Source organism: Pseudophryne corroboree, chromosome 10 (assembly GCF_028390025.1).
Source record: "Pseudophryne corroboree isolate aPseCor3 chromosome 10, aPseCor3.hap2, whole genome shotgun sequence".
In the NCBI taxonomy this organism is placed as follows: Eukaryota; Metazoa; Chordata; class Amphibia; order Anura; family Myobatrachidae; genus Pseudophryne; species Pseudophryne corroboree.
Window position 1 is genome coordinate 17,387,976 of NC_086453.1, and position 24,251 is coordinate 17,412,226.

The 24,251-nt window shown below is 49.4% G+C and overlaps 1 pseudogene; it reads right to left on the minus strand.

Annotated features, from left to right (window-relative positions):
• Positions 1–288: 288 nt before the first annotated feature.
• On the minus strand, positions 289–408 carry LOC134967133 (5S ribosomal RNA; annotated as a pseudogene).
• Positions 409–24,251: the final 23,843 nt, after the last annotated feature.

Sequence of the window (24,251 nt, forward strand, 5' to 3'; positions counted from 1 at the left end):
CTGTATTCTTGGTTAGTAGAGGAAAAGAAAAGTGAAAGAAGAAAAAAGGGGTTTGGTGTACAAACCTGAAATGGGTCAATCAGACAATCCTACTGTAGATATTAATTGAACCTCTTCCTAATGAGTACAGTTATAGGCACAAATGATGTGCTCTGTATATAGAGAGAAATGTAAAATTATATCGTGGACCAATAAAGTGTGCGGTGTTCTCCTTCTCAAGGAGAGGATAGATTGAAAGCTCACATTGAAGGTTTCTCCACCACTTCTGCTTTCTGTGTTTAAGTTGATACATTCACTGCCCCTGGTGTTCCTAGGTGGCCTCCCATCCAGGTACTGACCAGGCCCAACACTGCTTAGCTTCCAGGATCAGACCAGACTGGGCGCAGCCAGTGAAGTGTGGCAGTACTGATAAAATCCCAGCATATGAGATAGTGTGCTTATCAGAGCTAGGATTTGAGTACTAGGGGGGTTATTCATAGATGAATGCAGATTGCTGCATACACATTCTGGGGACCGCCCAGCACAGGGCAAGGACACCCAGCATGTGTGAGGTCACCTCCTGATGTGTCCACATCTATTTTGCGGACGCATCGGAACTAAGGTTGATCCCTGGCAGTGCAGCCATTTTTTTTAATCGAAGCGGCTGCATGTGTCGTCTCACAGCCGCCCCAAAAACGGTCCCAGCCCACCCCCCTTCAGATGCCCCACTCCCCCAACACTGTGACAACGCCCCCAAACAACCGCAGCTGTCAATCACACTGCGGCCACATCCAGGAATGTGTAGGGTCATGCACGCACACTGCGGCCAGTGCGCGTGCGCAGACTACCCGAATGCAGCTGCTGTGCACAGACATGAGGCTGTGTTCAGGTCTGAATTAGCCCCTAGGTTTCAGGAGCTGGCTGGTGAGTTCCAGTTCCTTGGTTCAGTAACTATTGTGGCACTATGTCATTCCTACCTGAGGTTTAGGTGCAGAAGTCACATCCAGTCTTCCAAGTGCCTATTTTCCATATCAGTCCAACCTTAGGGTCACGATTCGGATCAGCAACCCAGACCGTAATATGCACAAAGATGCTTATGTCGGTTGCAGTGCAACACAGTTTGCTAAAAGTTGCTGACACTGTCAGACTTGCATGAATCAGGCCCATTACCATCACTTGTGTGTCACCTACAGTTATCAGTGCAGAAGAATACACATACATAATGGATATACAGCCCATGACACATTTTATAACTTCCATATAACACAGTGCACAGTAATCTCGCGCTTTCTTTCCAGAATGATCAGCAGCTGACGGGGACTCTGTGCCTTGTTGTGCAGCCAGTTAGCAGTAGTAGTAGAATGATCAGCAGCTGACGGGGACTCCGTGCCTTGTTATGCAGTCAGTTAGCAGTAGTAGTAGAATGATCAACAGCTGATGGGGACTACGTGCCTTGTTATGCAGTCAGTTAGCAGTAGTAGTAGAATGATCAACAGCTGACGGGGACTACGTGCCTTGTTGTGCAGTCAGTTAGCAGTAGTAGTAGAATGATCAGCAGCTGACGGGGACTCTGTGCCTTGTTGTGCAGCCAGTTAGCAGTAGTAGTAGAATGATCAGCAGCTGACGGGGACTCTGTGCCTTGTTATGCAGTCAGTTAGCAGTAGTAGTAGAATGATCAACAGCTGACGGGGACTTTGTGCGTTGTTGTGCAGCCAGTTATCAGTAGTAGTAGTAGTAGTAGTAGTAGAATGATCAGCAGCTGATGGGGACTCCTTGCCTTGTTATGCAGTCAGTTAGCAGTAGTAGAAGAATGATCAGCAACTGACGGGGACTCCGTGCCTTGTTGTGCATCCAGTTAGCAGTAGTAGTAGAATGATCAGCAGCTGACGGGGACTCCGTGCCTTGTCGTGCAGACAGTTAGCAGTTGGAGCAGCTGTTGGGGTAAGAAGAGCCACGATATGCAGTAATGTAATAAATGATAAAGCCGATCCAGGAGACGTTAATAATAGTTCCCATCAAGATCCCTGTCATGTTCAGTCTCAGCGCACTGGCTGAGTACTGAGCTGCAATTATGGCGTCCCCTCTTCTCACTGCCTCCCGCGTCTGCAAGAGAGAACGGAGACTCACTCACACATCTCTAACTATACACAATGTATTGGTACAATTCAGTTTATACAGACACAGAGATGCAGCTCCCGGGTGCAGGAGACAGAGTCTTATATATGGAGTACAGAGCCGTCCACAACCAGTCAGAGACTGGTAACACCTGCTGCAATGTTCCAGACTATGGGGGAGATATATCAAACCTGCTAAAGAGGACAGGTGAAGTTGCCCATATCAACCAATATTATTCTACCTATTACGGCGGGAGTATTAGAGATGCAGCTGGGGGCGGATTAGAGACACAGCAGGCGGGAGTATTAGAGATGCAGCCGGGGGGCGGATTAGAGACACAGCAGGTGGGAGCTTCAGAGGCACACCCGGGGGGCGGATTAGAGACACAGCAGGCGGGAGTATTAGAGATGCGGCCGGGGGGCAGATTAGAGACACAGCAGGTGGGAGTATGAGAGACGTAGTCGGGGTGGATTAGAGACACAGCAGGCGGGAGTATTAGAGACGTAGTCTGGGTGGATTACAGACACAGTAGGCGGGAGTATTATAGATGCAGCTGGGGGACATATTACAGACACAGCAGGCGGGAGTATGAGAGACGTAGTCGGGGTGGATTAGAGACACAGCAGGCGGGAGTATTAGAGATGCAGCCGGGGGGCGGATTAGAGACACAGCAGGCGGGAGTATTAGAGATGCGGCCGGGGGGCAGATTAGAGACACAGCAGGTGGGAGTATGAGAGACGTAGTCGGGGTGGATTAGAGACACAGCAGGCGGGAGTATTAGAGACGTAGTCTGGGTGGATTAGAGACACAGTAGGCGGGAGTATTAGAGATGCAGCCGGGGGGCGGATTGGAGACACAGCAGGCGGGAGTATTATAGATGCAGCTGGGGGACATATTACAGACACAGCAGGCGGGAGTATGAGAGACGTAGTCGGGGTGGATTAGAGACACAGCAGGTGGGAGTATTAGAGACGTAGTCGGGGTGGATTAGAGACACAGCAGGTGGGAGTATGAGAGACGTAGTCGGGGTGGATTAGAGACACAGCAGGTGGGAGTATTAGAGACGTAGTCGGGGTGGATTAGAGACACAGCAGGTGGGAGTATTAGAGACGTAGTCGGGGTGGATTAGAGACACAGCAGGCGGGAGTATTAGAGATGCAGCCGGGGGACAGATTAGAGACACAGCAGGCGGGAGTATGAGAGACGTAGTCGGGGTGGATTAGAGACACAGCAGGCGGGAGTATTAGAGACGTAGTCGGGGTGGATTAGAGACACAGCAGGCGGAAGTATTAGAGACGTAGTCAGGGTGGATTAGAGACACAGCAGGCGGGAGTATTAGAGATGCAGCCGGAGGGCGGATTAGAGACACAGCAGGCGGGAGTATTAGAGATGCAGCCGGGGGGCAGATTAGAAACACAGCAGGTGGGAGTATCAGAGGCACAGCTGGGGGGCGGATTAGAGACACAGCAGATGGGAGTATTAGAGATGCAGTTGGGGGACGGATTAGAGACACAGCAGGCGGGAGTATGAGAGACGTAGTCGGGGTGGATTAGAGACACAGCAGGCGGGAGTATTAGAGATGCAGCCGGGGGGCAGATTAGAGACACAGAATGTGGGTGTATCAGAGGCACAGCCGGGGGGTGGATTATAGACACAGCACATGGGAGTATCAGAGGCACACCTTGGGGTGGTGGATTAGAGACACAGCAGGCGGGAGTATTAGAGATGCAGCTGGGGGACATATTACAGACACAGCAGGCGGGAGTATGAGAGACGTAGTCGGGGTGGATTAGAGACACAGCAGGTGGGAGTATTAGAGATGCAGCCGGAGGGCGGAATAGAGACACAGCAGGTGGGAGTATTAGAGATGCAGCCGGGGGGCGGATTAGAGACACAGCAGATGGGAGTATTAGAGATGCGGCCGGGGGGGGCAGATTAGAGACACAGCAGGTGGGAGTATGAGAGACGTAGTCGGGGTGGATTAGAGACACAGCAGGCGGGAGTATTAGAGACGTAGTCTGGGTGGATTACAGACACAGTAGGCGGGAGTATTATAGATGCAGCTGGGGGACATATTACAGACACAGCAGGCGGGAGTATGAGAGACGTAGTCGGGGTGGATTAGAGACACAGCAGGCGGGAGTATTAGAGATGCAGCCGGGGGGCGGATTAGAGACACAGCAGGCGGGAGTATTAGAGATGCGGCCGGAGGGCGGATTAGAGACACAGCAGGCGGGAGTATGAGAGACGTAGTCGGGGTGGATTAGAGACACAGTAGGCGGGAGTATTAGAGATGCAGCCAGAGGGCGGATTAGAGACACAGCAGGCGGGAGTATTATAGATGCAGCTGGGGGACATATTACAGACACAGCAGGTGGGAGTATTAGAGACGTAGTCGGGGTGGATTAGAGACACAGCAGGCGGAAGTATTAGAGACGTAGTCGGGGTGGATTAGAGACACAGTAGGCGGGAGTATTAGAGATGCAGCCGGAGGGCGGATTAGAGACACAGCAGGCGGGAGTATTATAGATGCAGCTGGGGGACATATTACAGACACAGCAGGTGGGAGTATTAGAGACGTAGTCGGGGTGGATTAGAGACACAGCAGGCGGAAGTATTAGAGACGTAGTCAGGGTTGATTACAGACACAGCAGGTGGGAGTATTAGAGACGTAGTCGGGGTGGATTAGAGACACAGTAGGCGGGAGTATTAGAGATGCAGCCGGGGGGGCAGATTAGAGACACAGCAGGTGGGAGTATGAGAGACGTAGTCGGGGTGGATTAGAGACACAGTAGGCGGGAGTATTAGAGATGCAGCCGGAGGGCGGATTAGAGACACAGCAGGCGGGAGTATTATAGATGCAGCTGGGGGACATATTACAGACACAGCAGGTGGGAGTATTAGAGACGTAGTCGGGGTGGATTAGAGACACAGCAGGCGGAAGTATTAGAGACGTAGTCAGGGTGGATTACAGACACAGCAGGTGGGAGTATTAGAGATGCAGCCGGGGGACAGATTAGAGACACAGCAGGCGGGAGTATTAGAGATGCAGCCGGAGGGCGGATTAGAGACACAGCAGGCGGGAGTATTAGAGACGCAGCCGGGGGGCAGATTATAGACACAGCAGGTGGGAGTATTAGAGATGCAGCCGGAGGGCGGATTAGAGACACAGCAGATGGGAGTATTAGAGATGCAGTTGGGGGACGGATTAGAGACACAGCAGGCGGGAGTATGAGAGACGTAGTCGGGGTGGATTAGAGACACAGCAGGCGGGAGTATTAGAGATGCAGCCGGGGGGCAGATTAGAGACACAGAATGTGGGTGTATCAGAGGCACAGCCGGGGGGTGGATTATAGACACAGCAGATGGGAGTATCAGAGGCACACCTTGGGGTGGTGGATTAGAGACACAGCAGGCGGGAGTATTAGAGATGCAGCCGGGGGACATATTACAGACACAGCAGGTGGGAGTATGAGAGACGTAGTCGGGGTGGATTAGAGACACAGCAGGTGGGAGTATTAGAGATGCAGCCGGAGGGCGGATTAGAGACACAGCAGGTGGGAGTATTAGAGATGCAGCCGGGGGGCGGATTAGAGACACAGCAGGCGGGAGTATTAGAGATGCAGCCGGGGGGCGGATTAGAGACACAGCAGGTGGGAGTATTAGAGATGCAGCCGGAGGGCGGATTAGAGACACAGCAGGTGGGAGTATTAGAGATGCAGCCGGGGGGCGGATTAGAGACACAGCAGGCGGGAGTATTAGAGATGCAGCCGGAGGGCGGATTAGAGACACAGCAGGCGGGAGTATTAGAGATGCAGCCGGAGGGCGGATTAGAGACACAGCAGGCGGGAGTATTAGAGATGCAGCCGGGGGGCGGATTAGAGACACAGCAGGTGGGAGTATTAGAGATGCAGCCGGAGGGCGGATTAGAGACACAGCAGGCGGGAGTATTAGAGATGCAGCTGGGGGACATATTACAGACACAGCAGGCGGGAGTATGAGAGACGTAGTCGGGGTGGATTAGGGACACAGCAGGCGGGAGTATTAGAGATGCAGCCGGAGGGCGGATTAGAGACACAGCAGGTGGGAGTATTAGAGATGCAGCCGGGGGGCGGATTAGAGACACAGCAGGCGGGAGTATTAGAGATGCAGCCGGGGGGGGAGATTATATACACAGCAGGTGGGAGTATTAGAGATGCAGCCGGGGGGCAGATTAGAGACACAGCAGGTGGGAGTATCAGAGGCACAGCCGGGGGGCGGATTAGAGACTCAGCAGATGGGAGTATTAGAGATGCAGCCGGGGGGGGGAGATTATATACACAGCAGGTGGGAGTATTAGAGATGCAGCCGGGGGGGGGGGAGATTATATACACAGCAGGTGGGAGTATTAGAGATGCAGCCGGGGGGCAGATTAGAGACACAGCAGGTGGGAGTATTAGAGATGCAGCTGGGGGCGTATTAGAGACACAGCAGGCGGGAGTATTAGAGACGCAGCTGGGGGGGGAGACTATAGACACAGCAGGTGGGAGTATTAGAGATGCAGCCGGGGGGGCAGATTAGAGACACAGCAGGTGGGAGTATCAGAGGCGCAGCCGGGGGGCAGATTAGAGACACAGCAGATGGGAGTATCAGAGGCGCACCTTGGGGTGGTGGATTAGAGACACAGCAGGTGGGAGTATTAGAGATGCAGCCGAGGGGCGGATTAGAAACACAGCGGGTGGGAGTATTAGAGATGCAGCTGGGGGCGGATTAGAGACACAGCAGGCGGGAGTATGAGAGACGCAGCCGGGGGGCGGATCAGAGGCACAGCAGGCGGGAGTTTCAGAGGTGCAGCCGGGGCGAGGGGGGGCAGATTAGAAACACAGCAGGCGGGAATATTAGAGACGTGTCCTATAAGCAGAGCGCTCCCGTTCCATAATAAATGATCTTGTAAACAATTAAAAAGTTTCAGATGAGTGTTACTGCCCTCTAGTGGACAAAAAGTGAAGCCAATAAATACATCACAGCACTTTTATAAGAGGCAGGTACTGTTTAAACTTCTGGTTAATTGTATCATTATATCCATAAATATAATATATACCATGGTCTAAGTGGGTCATTCCGACTGGTTCGCACGCTGCTGTTTTTCGCAGCGATCAGGTCACTACTGCGCATGCCTATGCACCGCAATGCGCAGGCGCGTCGTACGGGTACAAAGTGGTTCGTTGCTGAGCGATGGATTTAATGAAGAATCCATTCGCATAGCTGATCACAAGGACATTGACAGGAAGAGGGTGTTTGTGGGTGTTAACTGACCATTTTCAGGGAGTGGTTGGATAAACTCAGTGCCGTTTCTAGCGGCGGGCGCGCCGTGCAACCGCACGGGGCGCCTGCCGCGGCACTTTGTTACTCCTTATCGCCTCTCCCGAGCGCTCCTGCTCGGGGGCGGAGTTTCGTGGAATGACGCGTTGCGTCGTGACGTCACGACGCAAACGCGTCATTCCGCGAAGCCCCGCCCCCCGAGCAGTAGCGCACGGGAGAGGCGATAAGGAGATAAGCAAGAAGGAGGAGGCGGCCGGCGTGAGGGACGTGAGGCGGCGGGACCGAAGAGCGGGAAGACGTAAGTATTCTCTCTCTCTCTCTCCCCCCCCCCCTCTCCCCCTTCCTTCCCCTCAACTTGAAACCTGCCTGCCGCTGCCGCACTGTGTAAAATGGGGACACCTGCCTATGGGGATACCTGCCTGCCACACTGTGTAAAATGGGGGCACCTGCCTATGGGGATACCTGCCTGCCGCACTGTGTAATATGGGGGCATCTGCCTGCGTAGTGTGTAATATGGGGGCATTTGCCTGCCGCACTGTGTAATATGGGGGCATCTGCCTGCGTACTGTGTAATATGGGGGCATCTGCCTGCCGCACTGTGTAATATGGGGGCACCTGCCTGCGTACTGTGTAATATGGGGGCATCTGCCTGCGTACTGTGTAATATGGGGGCATCTGCCTGCGTACTGTGTAATATGGGGGCATCTGCCTGCGTACTGTGTAATATGGGGGCACCTGCCTGCGTACTGTGTAATATGGGGGCATCTGCCTGCGTACTGTGTAATATGGGGGCATCTGCCTGCGTACTGTGTAATATGGGGGCATCTGCCTGCGTACTGTGTAATATGGGGGCATCTGCCTGCGTACTGTGTAATATGGGGGCATCTGCCTGCGTACTGTGTAAAATGGGGACACCTGCCTATGGGGATACCTGCCTGCCGCACTGTGTAATATGGGGGCACCTGCCTGCCGCACTGTGTAAAATGGGGGCACCTGCCTGCGTACTGTGTAATATGGGGGCATCTGCCTGCGTACTGTGTAATATGGGGGCATCTGCCTGCGTACTGTGTAAAATGGGGATATCTGCCTGCCGCGCTGTGTAAAATGGGGATACCTGCCTGCCGCGCTGTGTAAAATGGGGATACCTGCCTGCCGCGCTGTGTAAAATGGGGATACCTGCCTGCCGCACTGTGTAAAATAGGGATACCTGCCTGCGTACTATGTAATATGGGGGCACCTGCCTGCGTACTGTGTAATATGGGGGCATCTGCCTGAGTACTATGTAAAATGGGGATATCTGCCTGCCGTGCTGTGTAAAATGGGGGCACCTGCCTGCTGCACTGTGTAATATGAGGATACCTGCCTGCCGCGCTGTGTAATATGGGGGCACCTGCCTGCGTACTGTGTAAAATGGGGATATCTGCCTGCCGTGCTGTGTAAAATGGGGATATCTGCCTGCCGTGCTGTGTAAAATGGGGATATCTGCCTGCCGTGCTGTGTAAAATGGGGATATCTGCCTGCTGCACTGTGTAAAATGGGGATACCTGCCTGCTGCAATTTGTAAAATGGGGGCACCTGCCTGCGTACTGTGTAAAATGGGGATACTTGCCTACCGTACTGTGTAAAATGGGGATACCTGCCTTCCGTACTGTGTAAAATGGGGACACCTGCCTGCTGCGCTGTGTAAAATGGGGACACCTGCCTGCCGCACTGTGTAATATGGGGACACTTGCCTGCTGTAATGTGTAAAAAGGGGACTTTTTTATTTTTATTTTTTCCCCCCTGTGGTGGGTGTGATGATATCAGATGAGGCCATGCCCACTTTAATGAGACCACGCCCATTTTAATCAGGCCACACACCCTTGTCGGGAGCGCGCTATATGGAGGGGGGCACACATTTTTTTTTTTGCAGCAATTAAGGGGGGGGGGGGGGGTGCGCATTTTGAAATCTCGCACTGGGAGCCAAATTGTCTAGAAACGGCCCTGGATAAACTCAGACGTATCCAAGCATTTGCAGGTCGGGTGTCTGATGTCAATTCTGGGACTAGACAGGCTGAAGTGATCGCAGCGGCTGAGTAAGTTCTGGGCAACTCAGAAACTGCGCAAAATGTTTTTGCAGATCTCAGCTGCACAGGCGTTCGCACACTTGCAAAGCAAAAATACACTTCCCCGTGGACGCCGACTATGCGTTTGCACTGGGAGTGTCATTCTGAGTTGATCGCTAGCTGCCGCTGTTCACTGCACAGCGATCATTAAAAAAAAATGCAAAACTGCGCATGTGTATGCGCCGCAACGGGTACAAAAGCATTGTTGTTTTACACAGGTTCTAGTGACGATTCCATTCGCACAGCCGATCGCAAGGAGATTGACAGGTAGAGGGCGCTTATGGGTGTCAACTGACCGTTTTCTGGGAGTGTTTGGAAAAACGCAGGCGTGGCCGGGCGTTTGCAGGGTGGGTGTCTTACGTCAATTGCGGGACCTTCGTCTCAGCAATCATCGCACAGAATAAGTAACTACAGGGCCGGTCTTGTTCTGCACAAAATGTGTTTGTACCGCTCGGCTGCACAGGCGTTCGCACACTTGCAAAGTGAAAATACACTCCTCCGTGGGCGGCGACTATGCGTTTGCATGGCTGCTAAAAGTAGCTAGCGAGCGATCAACTCGGAATGAGGACCCGTATTCTTCCTGCCATCACAATCCAGGCTCATAAAGAGTAGAGATGAGCGGGTTCGGTTTCTTTGAATCCGAACCCGCACGAACTTCACTTTTTTTTTCACGGGTCCGAGCGACTCGGATCTTCCCGCCTTGCTCGGTTAACCCGAGCGCGCCCGAACGTCATCATGACGCTGTCGGATTCTCGCGAGACTCGGATTCTATATAAGGAGCCGCGCGTCGCCGCCATTTTCACACGTGCATTGAGATTGATAGGGAGAGGACGTGGCTGGCGTCCTCTCCATTTAGATTAGATTTAGAAGAGAGAGAGAGAGAGAGATTGCTGTGATACTGTAGATTAGAAGAGAGTGCAGACAGAGTTTAGTGACTGACGACCACAGTGACCAGTGACCACCAGAGACAGTGCAGTTGTTTGTTTTATTTAATATATCCGTTCTCTGCCTGAAAAAAACGATACACAGTCACACAGTGACTCAGTCTGTGTGCACTGCTCAGCCCAGTGTGCTGCACATCAATGTATTGTATATAAAGCTTATAATTGTGGGGGAGACTGGGGAGCACTGCAGGTTGTTATAGCAGGAGCCAGGAGTACATGATAAATAATATTATATTAAAATTAAACAGTGCACACTTTTGCTGCAGGAGTGCCACTGCCAGTGTGACTAGTGGTGACCAGTGCCTGACCACCAGTATATTAGTAGTATTGTATACTATCTCTTTATCAACCAGTCTATATTAGCAGCAGACACAGTACAGTGCGGTAGTTCACGGCTGTGGCTACCTCTGTGTCGGCACTCGGCAGGCAGTCCGTCCATCCATAATTGTATTATAATATATACCACCTAACCGTGGTTTTTTTTTCATTCTTTATACCGTCGTCATACTAGTTGTTACGAGTATACTACTATCTCTTTATCAACCAGTGTACAGTGCGGTAGTTCACGGCTGTGGCTACCTCTGTGTCGGCACTCGGCAGGCAGTCCGTCCAACCATAATTGTATTATATACCACCTAACGGTGGTTTTTTTTTCATTCTTTATACCGTCGTCATACTAGTTGTTACGAGTATACTACTATCTCTTTATCAACCAGTGTACAGTGCGGTAGTTCACGGCTGTGGCTACCTCTGTGTCGGCACTCGGCAGGCAGTCCGTCCATCCATAATTGTATTATAATATATACCACCTAACCGTGGTTTTTTTTTCATTCTTTATACCGTCGTCATACTAGTTGTTACGAGTATACTACTATCTCTTTATCAACCAGTGTACAGTGCGGTAGTTCACGGCTGTGGCTACCTCTGTGTCGGCACTCGGCAGGCAGTCCGTCCAACCATAATTGTATTATAATATATACCACCTAACCGTGGTTTTTTTTTCATTCTTTATACCGTCGTCATACTAGTTGTTACGAGTATACTACTATCTCTTTATCAACCAGTGTACAGTGCGGTAGTTCACGGCTGTGGCTACCTCTGTGTCGGCACTCGGCAGGCAGTCCGTCCAACCATAATTGTATTATATACCACCTAACCGTGGTTTTTTTTTTCATTCTTTATACCGTCGTCATACTAGTTGTTACGAGTATACTACTATCTCTTTATCAACCAGTGTACAGTGCGGTAGTTCACGGCTGTGGCTACCTCTGTGTCGGCACTCGGCAGGCAGTCCGTCCAACCATAATTGTATTATATACCACCTAACCGTGGTTTTTTTTTCATTCTTTATACCGTCGTCATACTAGTTGTTACGAGTATACTACTATCTCTTTATCAACCAGTGTACAGTGCGGTAGTTCACGGCTGTGGCTACCTCTGTGTCGGCACTCGGCAGGCAGTCCGTCCATCCATAATTGTATTATAATATATACCACCTAACCGTGGTTTTTTTTTCATTCTTTATACCGTCGTCATACTAGTTGTTACGAGTATACTACTATCTCTTTATCAACCAGTGTACAGTGCGGTAGTTCACGGCTGTGGCTACCTCTGCGTCGGCACTCGGCAGGCAGTCCGTCCAACCATAATTGTATTATAATATATACCACCTAACCGTGGTTTTTTTTTCATTCTTTATACCGTCGTCATACTAGTTGTTACGAGTATACTACTATCTCTTTATCAACCAGTGTACAGTGCGGTAGTTCACGGTTGTGGCTACCTCTGTGTCGGCACTCGGCAGGCAGTCCGTCCATCCATAATTGTATTATATACCACCTAACCGTGGTTTTTTTATACCACCTAACCGTGGCAGTCCGTCCATAATTGTATACTAGTATCCAATCCATCCATCTCCATTGTTTACCTGAGGTGCCTTTTAGTTCTGCCTATAAAATATGGAGAACAAAAAAGTTGAGGTTCCAAAATTAGGGAAAGATCAAGATCCACTTCCACCTCGTGCTGAAGCTGCTGCCACTAGTCATGGCCGAGACGATGAAATGCCAGCAACGTCGTCTGCCAAGGCCGATGCCCAATGTCATAGTACAGAGCATGTCAAATCCAAAACACCAAATATCAGAAAAAAAAGGACTCCAAAACCTAAAATAAAATTGTCGGAGGAGAAGCGTAAACTTGCCAATATGCCATTTACCACACGGAGTGGCAAGGAACGGCTGAGGCCCTGGCCTATGTTCATGGCTAGTGGTTCAGCTTCACATGAGGATGGAAGCACTCAGCCTCTCGCTAGAAAACTGAAAAGACTCAAGCTGGCAAAAGCACCGCAAAGAACTGTGCGTTCTTTGAAATCCCAAATCCACAAGGAGAGTCCAATTGTGTCGGTTGCGATGCCTGACCTTCCCAACACTGGACGTGAAGAGCATGCGCCTTCCACCATTTGCACGCCCCCTGCAAGTGCTGGAAGGAGCACCCGCAGTCCAGTTCCTGATAGTCAGATTGAAGATGTCAGTGTTGAAGTACACCAGGATGAGGAGGATATGGGTGTTGCTGGCGCTGGGGAGGAAATTGACCAGGAGGATTCTGATGGTGAGGTGGTTTGTTTAAGTCAGGCACCCGGGGAGACACCTGTTGTCCGTGGGAGGAATATGGTCGTTGACATGCCAGGTGAAAATACCAAAAAAATCAGCTCTTCGGTGTGGAGGTATTTCACCAGAAATGCGGACAACAGGTGTCAAGCCGTGTGTTCCCTTTATCAAGCTGTAATAAGTAGGGGTAAGGACGTTAACCACCTCGGAACATCCTCCCTTATACGTCACCTGCAGCGCATTCATAATAAGTCAGTGACAAGTTCAAAAACTTTGGGTGACAGCGGAAGCAGTCCACTGACCAGTAAATCCCTTCCTCTTGTAACCAAGCTCACGCAAACCACCCCACCAACTCCCTCAGTGTCAATTTCCTCCTTCCCCAGGAATGCCAATAGTCCTGCAGGCCATGTCACTGGCAAGTCTGACGAGTCCTCTCCTGCCTGGGATTCCTCCGATGCATCCTTGCGTGTAACGCCTACTGCTGCTGGCGCTGCTGTTGTTGCCACTGGGAGTCGATGGTCATCCCAGAGGGGAAGTCGTAAGCCCACTTGTACTACTTCCAGTAAGCAATTGACTGTTCAACAGTCCTTTGCGAGGAAGATGAAATATCACAGCAGTCATCCTACTGCAAAGCGGATAACTGAGACTTGACAACTATGTTGGTGTTAGACGTGCGTCCGGTATCCGCCGTTAGTTCACAGGGAACTAGACAATTTATTGAGGCAGTGTGCCCCCGTTACCAAATACCATCTAGGTTCCACTTCTCTAGGCAGGCGATACCGAGAATGTACACGGACGTCAGAAAAAGACTCACCAGTGTCCTAAAAAATGCAGTTGTACCCAATGTCCACTTAACCACGGACATGTGGACAAGTGGAGCAGGGCAGGGTCAGGACTATATGACTGTGACAGCCCACTGGGTAGATGTATGGACTCCCGCCGCAAGAACAGCAGCGGCGGCACCAGTAGCAGCATCTCGCAAACGCCAACTCTTTCCTAGGCAGGCTACGCTTTGTATCACCGCTTTCCAGAATACGCACACAGCTGAAAACCTCTTACGGCAACTGAGGAAGATCATCGCGGAATGGCTTACCCCAATTGGACTCTCCTGTGGATTTGTGGCATCGGACAACGCCAGCAATATTGTGTGTGCATTAAATATGGGCAAATTCCAGCACGTCCCATGTTTTGCACATACCTTGAATTTGGTGGTGCAGAATTTTTTTAAAAACGACAGGGGCGTGCAAGAGATGCTGTCGGTGGCCAGAAAAATTGCGGGACACTTTCGGCGTACAGGCACCACGTACAGAAGACTGGAGCACCACCAAAAACTACTGAACCTGCCCTGCCATCATCTGAAGCAAGAAGTGGTAACGAGGTGGAATTCAACCCTCTATATGCTTCAGAGGTTGGAGGAGCAGCAAAAGGCCATTCAAGCCTATACAATTGAGCACGATATAGGAGATGGAATGCACCTGTCTCAAGTGCAGTGGAGAATGATTTCAACGTTGTGCAAGGTTCTGATGCCCTTTGAACTTGCCACACGTGAAGTCAGTTCAGACACTGCCAGCCTGAGTCAGGTCATTCCCCTCATCAGGCTTTTGCAGAAGAAGCTGGAGGCATTGAAGAAGGAGCTAACACGGAGCGATTCCGCTAGGCATGTGGGACTTGTGGATGGAGCCCTTAATTCGCTTAACAAGGATTCACGGGTGGTCAATCTGTTGAAATCAGAGCACTACATTTTGGCCACCGTGCTCGATCCTAGATTTAAAGCCTACCTTGGATCTCTCTTTCCGGCAGACACAGGTCTGCTGGGGTTGAAAGACCTGCTGGTGACAAAATTGTCAAGTCAAGCGGAACGCGACCTGTCAACATCTCCTCCTTCACATTCTCCCGCAACTGGGGGTGCGAGGAAAAGGCTCAGAATTCCGAGCCCACCCGCTGGCGGTGATGCAGGGCAGTCTGGAGCGACTGCTGATGCTGACATCTGGTCCGGACTGAAGGACCTGACAACGATTACGGACATGTCGTCTACTGTCACTGCATATGATTCTCTCAACATTGATAGAATGGTGGAGGATTATATGAGTGACCGCATCCAAGTAGGCACGTCACACAGTCCGTACTTATACTGGCAGGAAAAAGAGGCAATTTGGAGGCCCTTGCACAAACTGGCTTTATTCTACCTAAGTTGCCCTCCCACAAGTGTGTACTCCGAAAGAGTGTTTAGTGCCGCCACTCACCTTGTCAGCAATCGGCGTACGAGGTTACATCCAGAAAATGTGGAGAAGATGATGTTCATTAAAATGAATTATAATCAATTCCTCCGCGGAGACATTGACCAGCAGCAATTGCCTCCACAAAGTACACAGGGAGCTGAGATGGTGGATTCCAGTGGGGACGAATTGATAATCTGTGAGGAGGGGGATGTACACGGTGATATATCGGAGGGTGAAGATGAGGTGGACATCTTGCCTCTGTAGAGCCAGTTTGTGCAAGGAGAGATTAATTGCTTCTTTTTTGGGGGGGGTCCAAACCAACTCGTCATATCAGTCACAGTCGTGTGGCAGACCCTGTCACTGAAATGATGGGTTGGTTAAAGTGTGCATGTCCTGTTTTGTTTATACAACATAAGGGTGGGTGGGAGGGCCCAAGGATAATTCCATCTTGCACCTCTTTTTTCTTTTCTTTTTCTTTGCATCATGTGCTGATTGGGGAGGGTTTTTTGGAAGGGACATCCTGCGTGACACTGCAGTGCCACTCCTAGATGGGCCCGGTGTTTGTGTCGGCCACTAGGGTCGCTAATCTTACTCACACAGCTACCTCATTGCGCCTCTTTTTTTCTTTGCGTCATGTGCTGTTTGGGGAGGGTTTTTTGGAAGGGACATCCTGCGTGACACTGCAGTGCCACTCCTAGATGTGCCCGGTGTTTGTGTCGGCCACTAGGGTCGCTAATCTTACTCACACAGTCAGCTACCTCATTGCGCCTCTTTTTTTCTTTGCGTCATGTGCTGTTTGGGGAGGGTTTTTTGGAAGGGCCATCCTGCGTGACACTGCAGTGCCACTCCTAGATGGGCCCGGTGTTTGTGTCGGCCACTAGGGTCGCTAATCTTACTCACACAGCTACCTCATTGCGCCTCTTTTTTTCTTTGCGTCATGTGCTGTTTGGGGAGGGTTTTTTGGAAGGGACATCCTGCGTGACACTGCAGTGCCACTCCTAGATGGGCCCGGTGTTTGTGTCGGCCACTAGGGTCGCTTATCTTACTCACACAGCGACCTCGGTGCAAATTTTAGGACTAAAAATAATATTGTGAGGTGTGAGGTATTCAGAATAGACTGAAAATGAGTGTAAATTATGGTTTTTGAGGTTAATAATACTTTGGGATCAAAATGACCCCCAAATTCTATGATTTAAGCTGTTTTTTAGTGTTTTTGGAAAAAAACACCCGAATCCAAAACACACCCGAATCCGACAAAAATAATTCGGTGAGGTTTTGCCAAAACGCGTTCGAACCCAAAACACGGCCGCGGAACCGAACCCAAAACCAAAACACAAAACCCGAAAAATTTCAGGCGCTCATCTCTAATTACGATGTGAAAGGGTTATTACTGGACCAAGCAATATATCTGTTACATCTCATCATCTCATACGCCGTTACAAATACATGACAGCGCCAGGCATAACTGATACACTGTATCTCTCTGGGGTATATTCAATTAGTGTCGGATCCATTCCAACATGCATTTGTCGGAATGGATCGGACAACAACTCCTATTCAAATCTCATCTCAATTCGACTTTTTCAAGTCGAATTGAGATAAGGGACCCAGAGGAGGAGGGGGGGGGGGTGCCACGGGGAGACTAGTGGGGACAGCCGCCGGCAGACGGAGGAGATCAGCGCTACAGTAGCGCTGCAGGAGGATGTCACACAGCCGCCCGACCTCACAGCAGTGTCCATCCGGCTCCAGCAAGCGTGATCTCACTTGCTGGAGCCGGGTGGAAGCTGCCGTGAGCGGCGCGGCTGTGTGACATCCTGCTGTAGCGCTGATCTCCCCTGTATACCTGCGGCTGTCCGCCGTCTCCCTGCGGCTCTCCCCCCTCTCCTGCTCTGGGTCCCACATCTCATTCTCAGTCCGACATTTTTTTATGTCGGACTGAGATGGTCGAAAAAGGGGCCAAAACCTGTTGGTTTTGGAGCCGTTTTCGACACAAGCACATGGATCGGCAGCTATTCCGCCGATCCATGTGCTTTTCAACAAGTAGAATTCATCGACTTGTCGAAAAATTTTGGGATCTATTGAATAGGTCAAATCACGATTCAACCTTAAAAAGTCGAAAACTGACGTCTTTTCGACAGACGGCAGCTTTCGACTTCAATTGAATATACCCCTATAACTGTTACAATACATGCTGGTGGTGTTCATTCATTATTTGGCTCCTCTGATTTGTCTGACCTCTGTGTGTTCAGAAGTAATACGCTGCAGAGATCCCTCATACTAGGAGGTAAATTTACTAACGCTTCTAGGGGGGAATTCAAATGTTTGTAAAGTCGGTTGGGTGTCTGTCTATTAGAGAGGAAAAAAACAGACACCCAACTGACTTTTCAAACAATTGAATATCCCCCCTAAACGTGAAAAGTGGTTGTGTTGTCCGGAGCAACCAATCAGATTTTGTCTGTCATTTTCTAGGACGCAACAGAGAAATGATAGAATCTGATTGCTTAGTGATTGACAGGTGACGGGTGTCCGTGGGCGGTGACCTGGCATTGGTGGGAGGAGAGCAGGAAACGCAGGCGTGTCATGGCACGTTTTCACGGCATCCTTATGATGTCACTTGCATTTCCTGCGATAGTAGACATGGCGCCAGACCGTAGGCGGGAGGCAATCACCAGACCAACTGTCGGGATCCAGACGGTCACATTGCCGGCGACAGAATCCCGACAGGCGGTAAAATACCGCCACCGGAATACCGGCGCCACAGGTTTTTCTCTATCTATGGGTGTCCACAACACCCATAGAGGGAGAATATAACCTGTGGCGAGCGCAACGATCCACCGTGCCCGCAGCGTGCCTGCAAGGGGCTTTCTAGCACTCGCCCCGATGTCGGCATATAAAATGTATGTATTTTGCGTAGGCAGGGGTCAACCTCTATTTGAAGTTTTGCAATGAGAACGCAATTGAATTCCGATCGCATCGCGGAGTGGCGCCACACACGCTGGTTGGCTTTGCCCTGCGCTGTGCGCTCCCCTGCATGTGATTTTAGCGGTCACAGATTTTTGCTAAGATAGCAAAATCTGCAACCGACTCTGGAGAACCCCCTATAGATACATCCTGCACCAATTTCTAAAGGTGAAAACCAACGTGCCCGCCCCAACAAAAACCCTTATTCTCGCTGATTGTCAGATGCTGCCCCTGCGTGATACCACTGAGCTACGTGAGGCGTCTGGCTATGATATCACAGGTCACAGTCTGAGGATCCAAGGCTGACACGAGCCAAGGTAAGAACTGGCAGGAGTGCTGCGTCTGAGTGGGGCTGGCTTAGGGCTCCATAAGGTCAGCTTGTTAGGTAGATCCATGCAGGCATGTTATATGGGCTCAAATGCATCTGTACCTGCAGAGGAATGAAGATAAAAGCTGAGCAATGAAGACTGGATTATAGAGACCACTGGTGGCACTTACAGGTGCACAGAACCTGTTTTATTTATCTACATTTATAATTCTTATAACGAACGCCAGAAACAGGAAGAAATCAGTGAAATCAATTAAGAAATGAAAATAACAAGCGTCTGTGCGGTTATACAGAGTGTGGCGGCTGCTAATAATCTTGTAACTGTTAGAATGTAAGCTCTCACGAGCAGGGCCCTCAGCCCTCATGTGCTTATTCTTCACTTACTTAAACCGTCGTCAACGGCACCAAATCCCGCGGTTTTCTTCCACCCTGATACTTATCTCAGTGTCGTCTGCTGATGTAGCTATGTTTATTAACCCTGTACTTGTCCTATACTGTCATCAACTGTAAGTCACTATTGTGCCATTTTATTTAGTTTATGTACCGTGTAATTGGGCGCTGCGGATCCCTTGTGGCGCCATATAAATAAAGGATACTTATAATAATAATATCAGGTGAGTACTAGCACATTCTTCTGAGGGGTGTGGTTCATCAAATTGATAGTATCTAGGTCGACAATGTTTAGGTCGACCACTATAGGTCGACAGTCACTAGGTCGACATGGATGGAAGGTCGACAGGGTTTCTAGATCGACATGTGCTAGGTCGACAGGTCTGAAGGTCGACATGAGGTTTTTGGGTTTTTTGTGTCGTTTTCTTCGTAGAGTGACCGGGATCCCAAATTAGTGCACCGCGTCCCCTCGCATGGCTCGCTTCGCTCGCCATGCTTCGGGCATGGTGCCTTCGCTCCGCTACCGCTTTGCTCGGCACAGATTACCGTTCCAATCGTAGTCCACGTGGATCGTTAAGTATGAAAAAATTCAAAAAAAGAAAAAAAAATTGAAAAACTCATGTCGACCTTTAGACCTGTCGACCTAGCACATGTCGACCTAGAAACCCTGTCGACCTTCCATCCATGTCGACCTAGTGACTGTCGACCTATAGTGGTCGACCTAAACATTGTCGACCTAGATACTGTCGACCTTCAGACCGGATCCCCTTCTAAATGTGCCGGAAATGACAGGTCTAGGTAATAAATGCTTAGTGTTATGTGGGGCCTGAGTGATTTATATATCATGTAATTACAGAATATCTGCTTCTGGCATTTCTGCATAACTTGATGATGCTGTTTCCTGAGGACGGGATGCTCTGCAGTTTGCTGCGGCAGTGCAATATTCTGTAGTTCTCTGACACTCCGTCAGCTAAAAGTCTGCAAGTCATTTCCTCAAAAGCTAAAGAAATAGAAATTCTGAACTTTAGAACCTAAAACTTAATTTTTATATCCTGGGGAAAACACACACACGCACGCACACACACACACACACGTACGTACGTACGCACACACGCACGCACTCACACGCACACACACACACAACAGATAATATTCAAAATAGAGAACTCCAGGTAATCCTTATAGTCCGGCTGAGGTGCCAACAACACAACCATGGACAGGGACGTAGCCACCGCATCCTCATAATGGGATCCGGTCTGAAGATCGACAGTATCTAGGTCGACAATGTTTAGGTCGACCACTATAGGTCGACAGTCACTAGGTCGACATGGATGGAAGGTCGACAGGGTTTCTAGGTCGACATGTGCTAAGTCTAAAGGTCGACATGAGTTTTTCAAAGCGAGCCATGCGAGGGGACGCGGTGCACTAATTTGGGATCCCGGTCACTCTACGAAGAAAACGACACAAAAAAAACACAAAAACCTCATGTCGACCTTTAGACCTGTCGACCTAGCACATGTCGACCTAGAAACCCTGTCGACCTTCCATCCATGTCAACCTAGTGACTGTCGACCTATAGTGGTCAACCTAAACATTGTCGACCTAGATACTGTCGATTTGATGAACCACACCCCCTCATAATACCCCACTGTTTGGCGGAAAGCTCTTGGAGCAGTATTTGGAGGTGGATCCATTCTTATTAGAATCTCTCCCTTCAGTAACCTGTCCTCTCTCCAGTGGCTGCGCCAAGACTGCGGCCGGTGTGTGATGGAGAATGTGGTGACATTTGGAGGAATTGGAGATTCTTTCATATAGATATGTAGTATTATCAAGAACACAATACTCAGCCGGGGAATCCTCCCACACTATTCATAACAACACCTGTGACCTGGCGCGAGGTGGGTAGAGGACCGGTAACCACTGGCTGTGTGGTTTCTCAGTGCCTACACCCAAGTCTTTGATATTGTTCCTTGAAGCGGACCTGGGAATGTCTGATACTAATTATATAATGATTACCTTGTGCAACCTTTTCCTTCCAGCTTCCGCCTTCCGTTGCCTCCAGCACAGGACACAAGGGGTCATTCCGAGTTGATCGCTCGCTAGCAACTTTTTGCAGCGCTGCGTTCAGATAGTCGCCGCCTACAGGGGAGTGTATTTTCACTTTGCAAGTGTGCGAACGCTTTTGCAGCCGAGCGGCACATAAAAGTTTTTTCTGCGTATTCCCAAACACTCCCAGAAAACGGTCAGTTGACACCCACAAACGCCCTCTTCCTGTTAATCTCCTTGCGACCAGCTGTGCGAATGGATTCTTCGTTAAATCCATCGCTCAGCAACGATCCTCTTTGTACCTGTACGACGCGCCTGCGCATTGCGGTGCATACGCATGTGCAGTTTTGCCGAGTTTTAACCTGATCGCAGCGCTGCAAAAAGTTGCTAGCGAACAATCAACTCAGAATGACCCCCAGTGTTAGGTGCCGTTAGGAGGTATAGCATTAGACTGTGTGTGTGTGGGGTGGGGGGGGGGAGGGGGAGGTTATGCACCAGAATTAGGGTTATGGATAAGGGGTACCTTCTGCAATGCTGCTGCTCAGACGCCACTGCCAGAAATTCTCACATGACCGCCAGGGTCTACCGCTGTCACCGGGAGAAGGTAAGAAACCTCTAGTCCACCAGGAATGGTTTGCTAACAGTTCATCATGTTGACATAATCATCCGTGTCGACATGATCAATTTTGACGCGGTCACTGTTGACCTGAGGTATACCACACCCAAAGCTTTTTCCTCGTCCAGGAAAATCTCTAGAGTTCTGTATTATAAATCTCAGAGGTTTATGAGGAAAACTATTCTACCATTTAGTGCCCATTCCAGAGCAACCTACATAATATTATACTGTCAGTATGTGAGTACAATTAATGATAAAGGGGGACATTTACTAAGTAGTGATAAGAGTGGAGAAGTGAGCCAGTGGAGAAATTGCCCCATCAACCAATCAGTAGATCTGTATCATTTTATAGTATGCAAATTAAAGATGTTACTTCGGTGCTGATTGGTTGCCATGGGCAACTTCTCCACTGGCTCACTTCTCCACTCTTATCACTGCTTAGTAAATGTCCCCCTTAGTTGAGAATTATATTGTTTCACTGCAACGCACACACTCGCATTCACTTCTTTCTAAGGTATCTCTATCCCTAACGACAAATTCTTAACTAATAAAGAAATTACAAGGTAAATAGTCTAAACTATTCACTACCCAGGCCATTCTTTCGGGGGTGCACATTTGTAGAATAGGGCCTAAGTTCATGAAGCTGACAAGCAGCGGCTGCCTAATGCAGCAGGGGGGCCTCTAAGTCTAAGCACATATAAACATACACATGAAAATGTATGTAATATACAGATGAACCACGATCATCTTGGCTTCCCTGCTGCACCTAGGCGCACCAAGGTGTATTAGCATAAATCTTTCATCTATTGTTCTCAGCTGCAATACAATACAGAGAGAACAATACAGCAGGGGATTAAGTCATTACAGCAGGGGTAAAACGCGTACAGCTTCTTCAATGGCTTCTCTCCAATTCCTCCTTCTTCCCACAAGGCTCCTCTGGCGCTCCGACACTGCAATCAGCGCTCACCAACACAGGACACGTGACCGAGCTCGGGTCTATCCTTAACCCCTGCTGTACCAGCAGGACACTTTCCAGGCTGCAAACACTGTCTTTCACTTTTAAAGGGGCACACACACAATGTTCTGGGGTGCCACATTGGCACAGGTAAATACTTCATCAGGACTGACGGTGTCCAAAAATACCCTGTGTCCTAGTCACATTGCATTGTGACTAAGATGCATTTTTGCTTAAAAAAAAAGACACCTAGGGGTACATTTACTAATCTGGGAGTTCTATTTAAGAGGGGCTGTTGCCCATAGCAACCAATCACATTCCAGGCATTATCTTCTAGAAGGTGCTAGATAAATGAGAAGTAGAATCAGATTGGTTGCTATAGGCAACATCCCATCTTAAATAGAACTCTCATCTTAGTAAATTTACCCTCAGACGTCTGCAGACCTGGATGGGTGCTGGCGTCTCACTCAGGCCAAGCATCTCGCGCTGCATGGCGTAATCAGGCTGGATGTATGAGGACGCATCTGTACCTGGACCAGATGATAACTGATAGTTTCCCTGAGCACCTCAGAGACAGTTTAGTTCTTAAAGAAGACATGGGAGACCATAGTATAGAATATCAGCACTTAAATTGTAATCAAAAAGGTAAAATTACACGTACAATATTAAAAGTAATAAAGATTCCTGAGAGAACAATGGCCCCACCAGCTTTACATCAACGTTCATCGGCCAAAGGGGGTCATTCCGAGTTGATCGCTAGCTGCATTTGTTCGCAGCGCAGCGATCAGGCTAAAAAAAGGCAGTTCTGTGCATGCGTATGCGGCGCAATGCGCACGCGCGACATACGGGCACAATGAATTATGTAGTTTTGCACAGGGTCTAGCGATGCTTTTCAGTCGCACTGCTGGCCTCAGAGTGATTGACATGAAGAGGGCGTTTCTGGGAGGTAACTGACCGTTTTCAGGGAGTGTTCGGAAAAAAGCAGGCGTGCCAGGGAAACCGCAAGCGTGGCTGGGCGAACGCAGGGCGGGTGTGTGATGTTAAATCCGGAACTGAGTAGTCTGAAGTGATCGCAAGCGCTGAGTAGGTTTTGAGCTACTCTGAAACTACACAAAAAATTTTTGCAGGCGCTCTGCGATACAACCGTTCGACTTCTGCTAAGCTAAAAAACACTCCCAGTGGGCGGCGGCATAGCGTTTGCACGGCTGCTAAAAACTGCTAGCGAGCGATCAACTCGGAATGACCCCCAATGGCCACACCAGCTTTACATCAACGTTCATCGGCCAATGTGACAAGAATTTACCAATGCGTTTCGTCTGACACCACCAAGGTGTCATAATGACTTCTGGCCTGTGACATATTTATGATATACACTGGAGAGAGAGAGAGAGAGAGAGAGAGCGCACAGATACTGTAGATAGCCAATAATTTGTTATGAATGTAGGTTTGCATTATATATATATATATATATATCTATATATATATATATCTATATATATATATATATATCAAATTGTATTTTTTTTTCTTAATGTCATAACACAACAGTATGCCTGAGATGACAGATAGTTGCATGTGGGTGCGTGCTAAAAGGGATAATAGTTGTTGTAGAAGTTATTGCTGGGGGTATAAGTAAATGTTACAGATGAATATATGACGTATATGATCCATGCGATATTGCTGAGGATC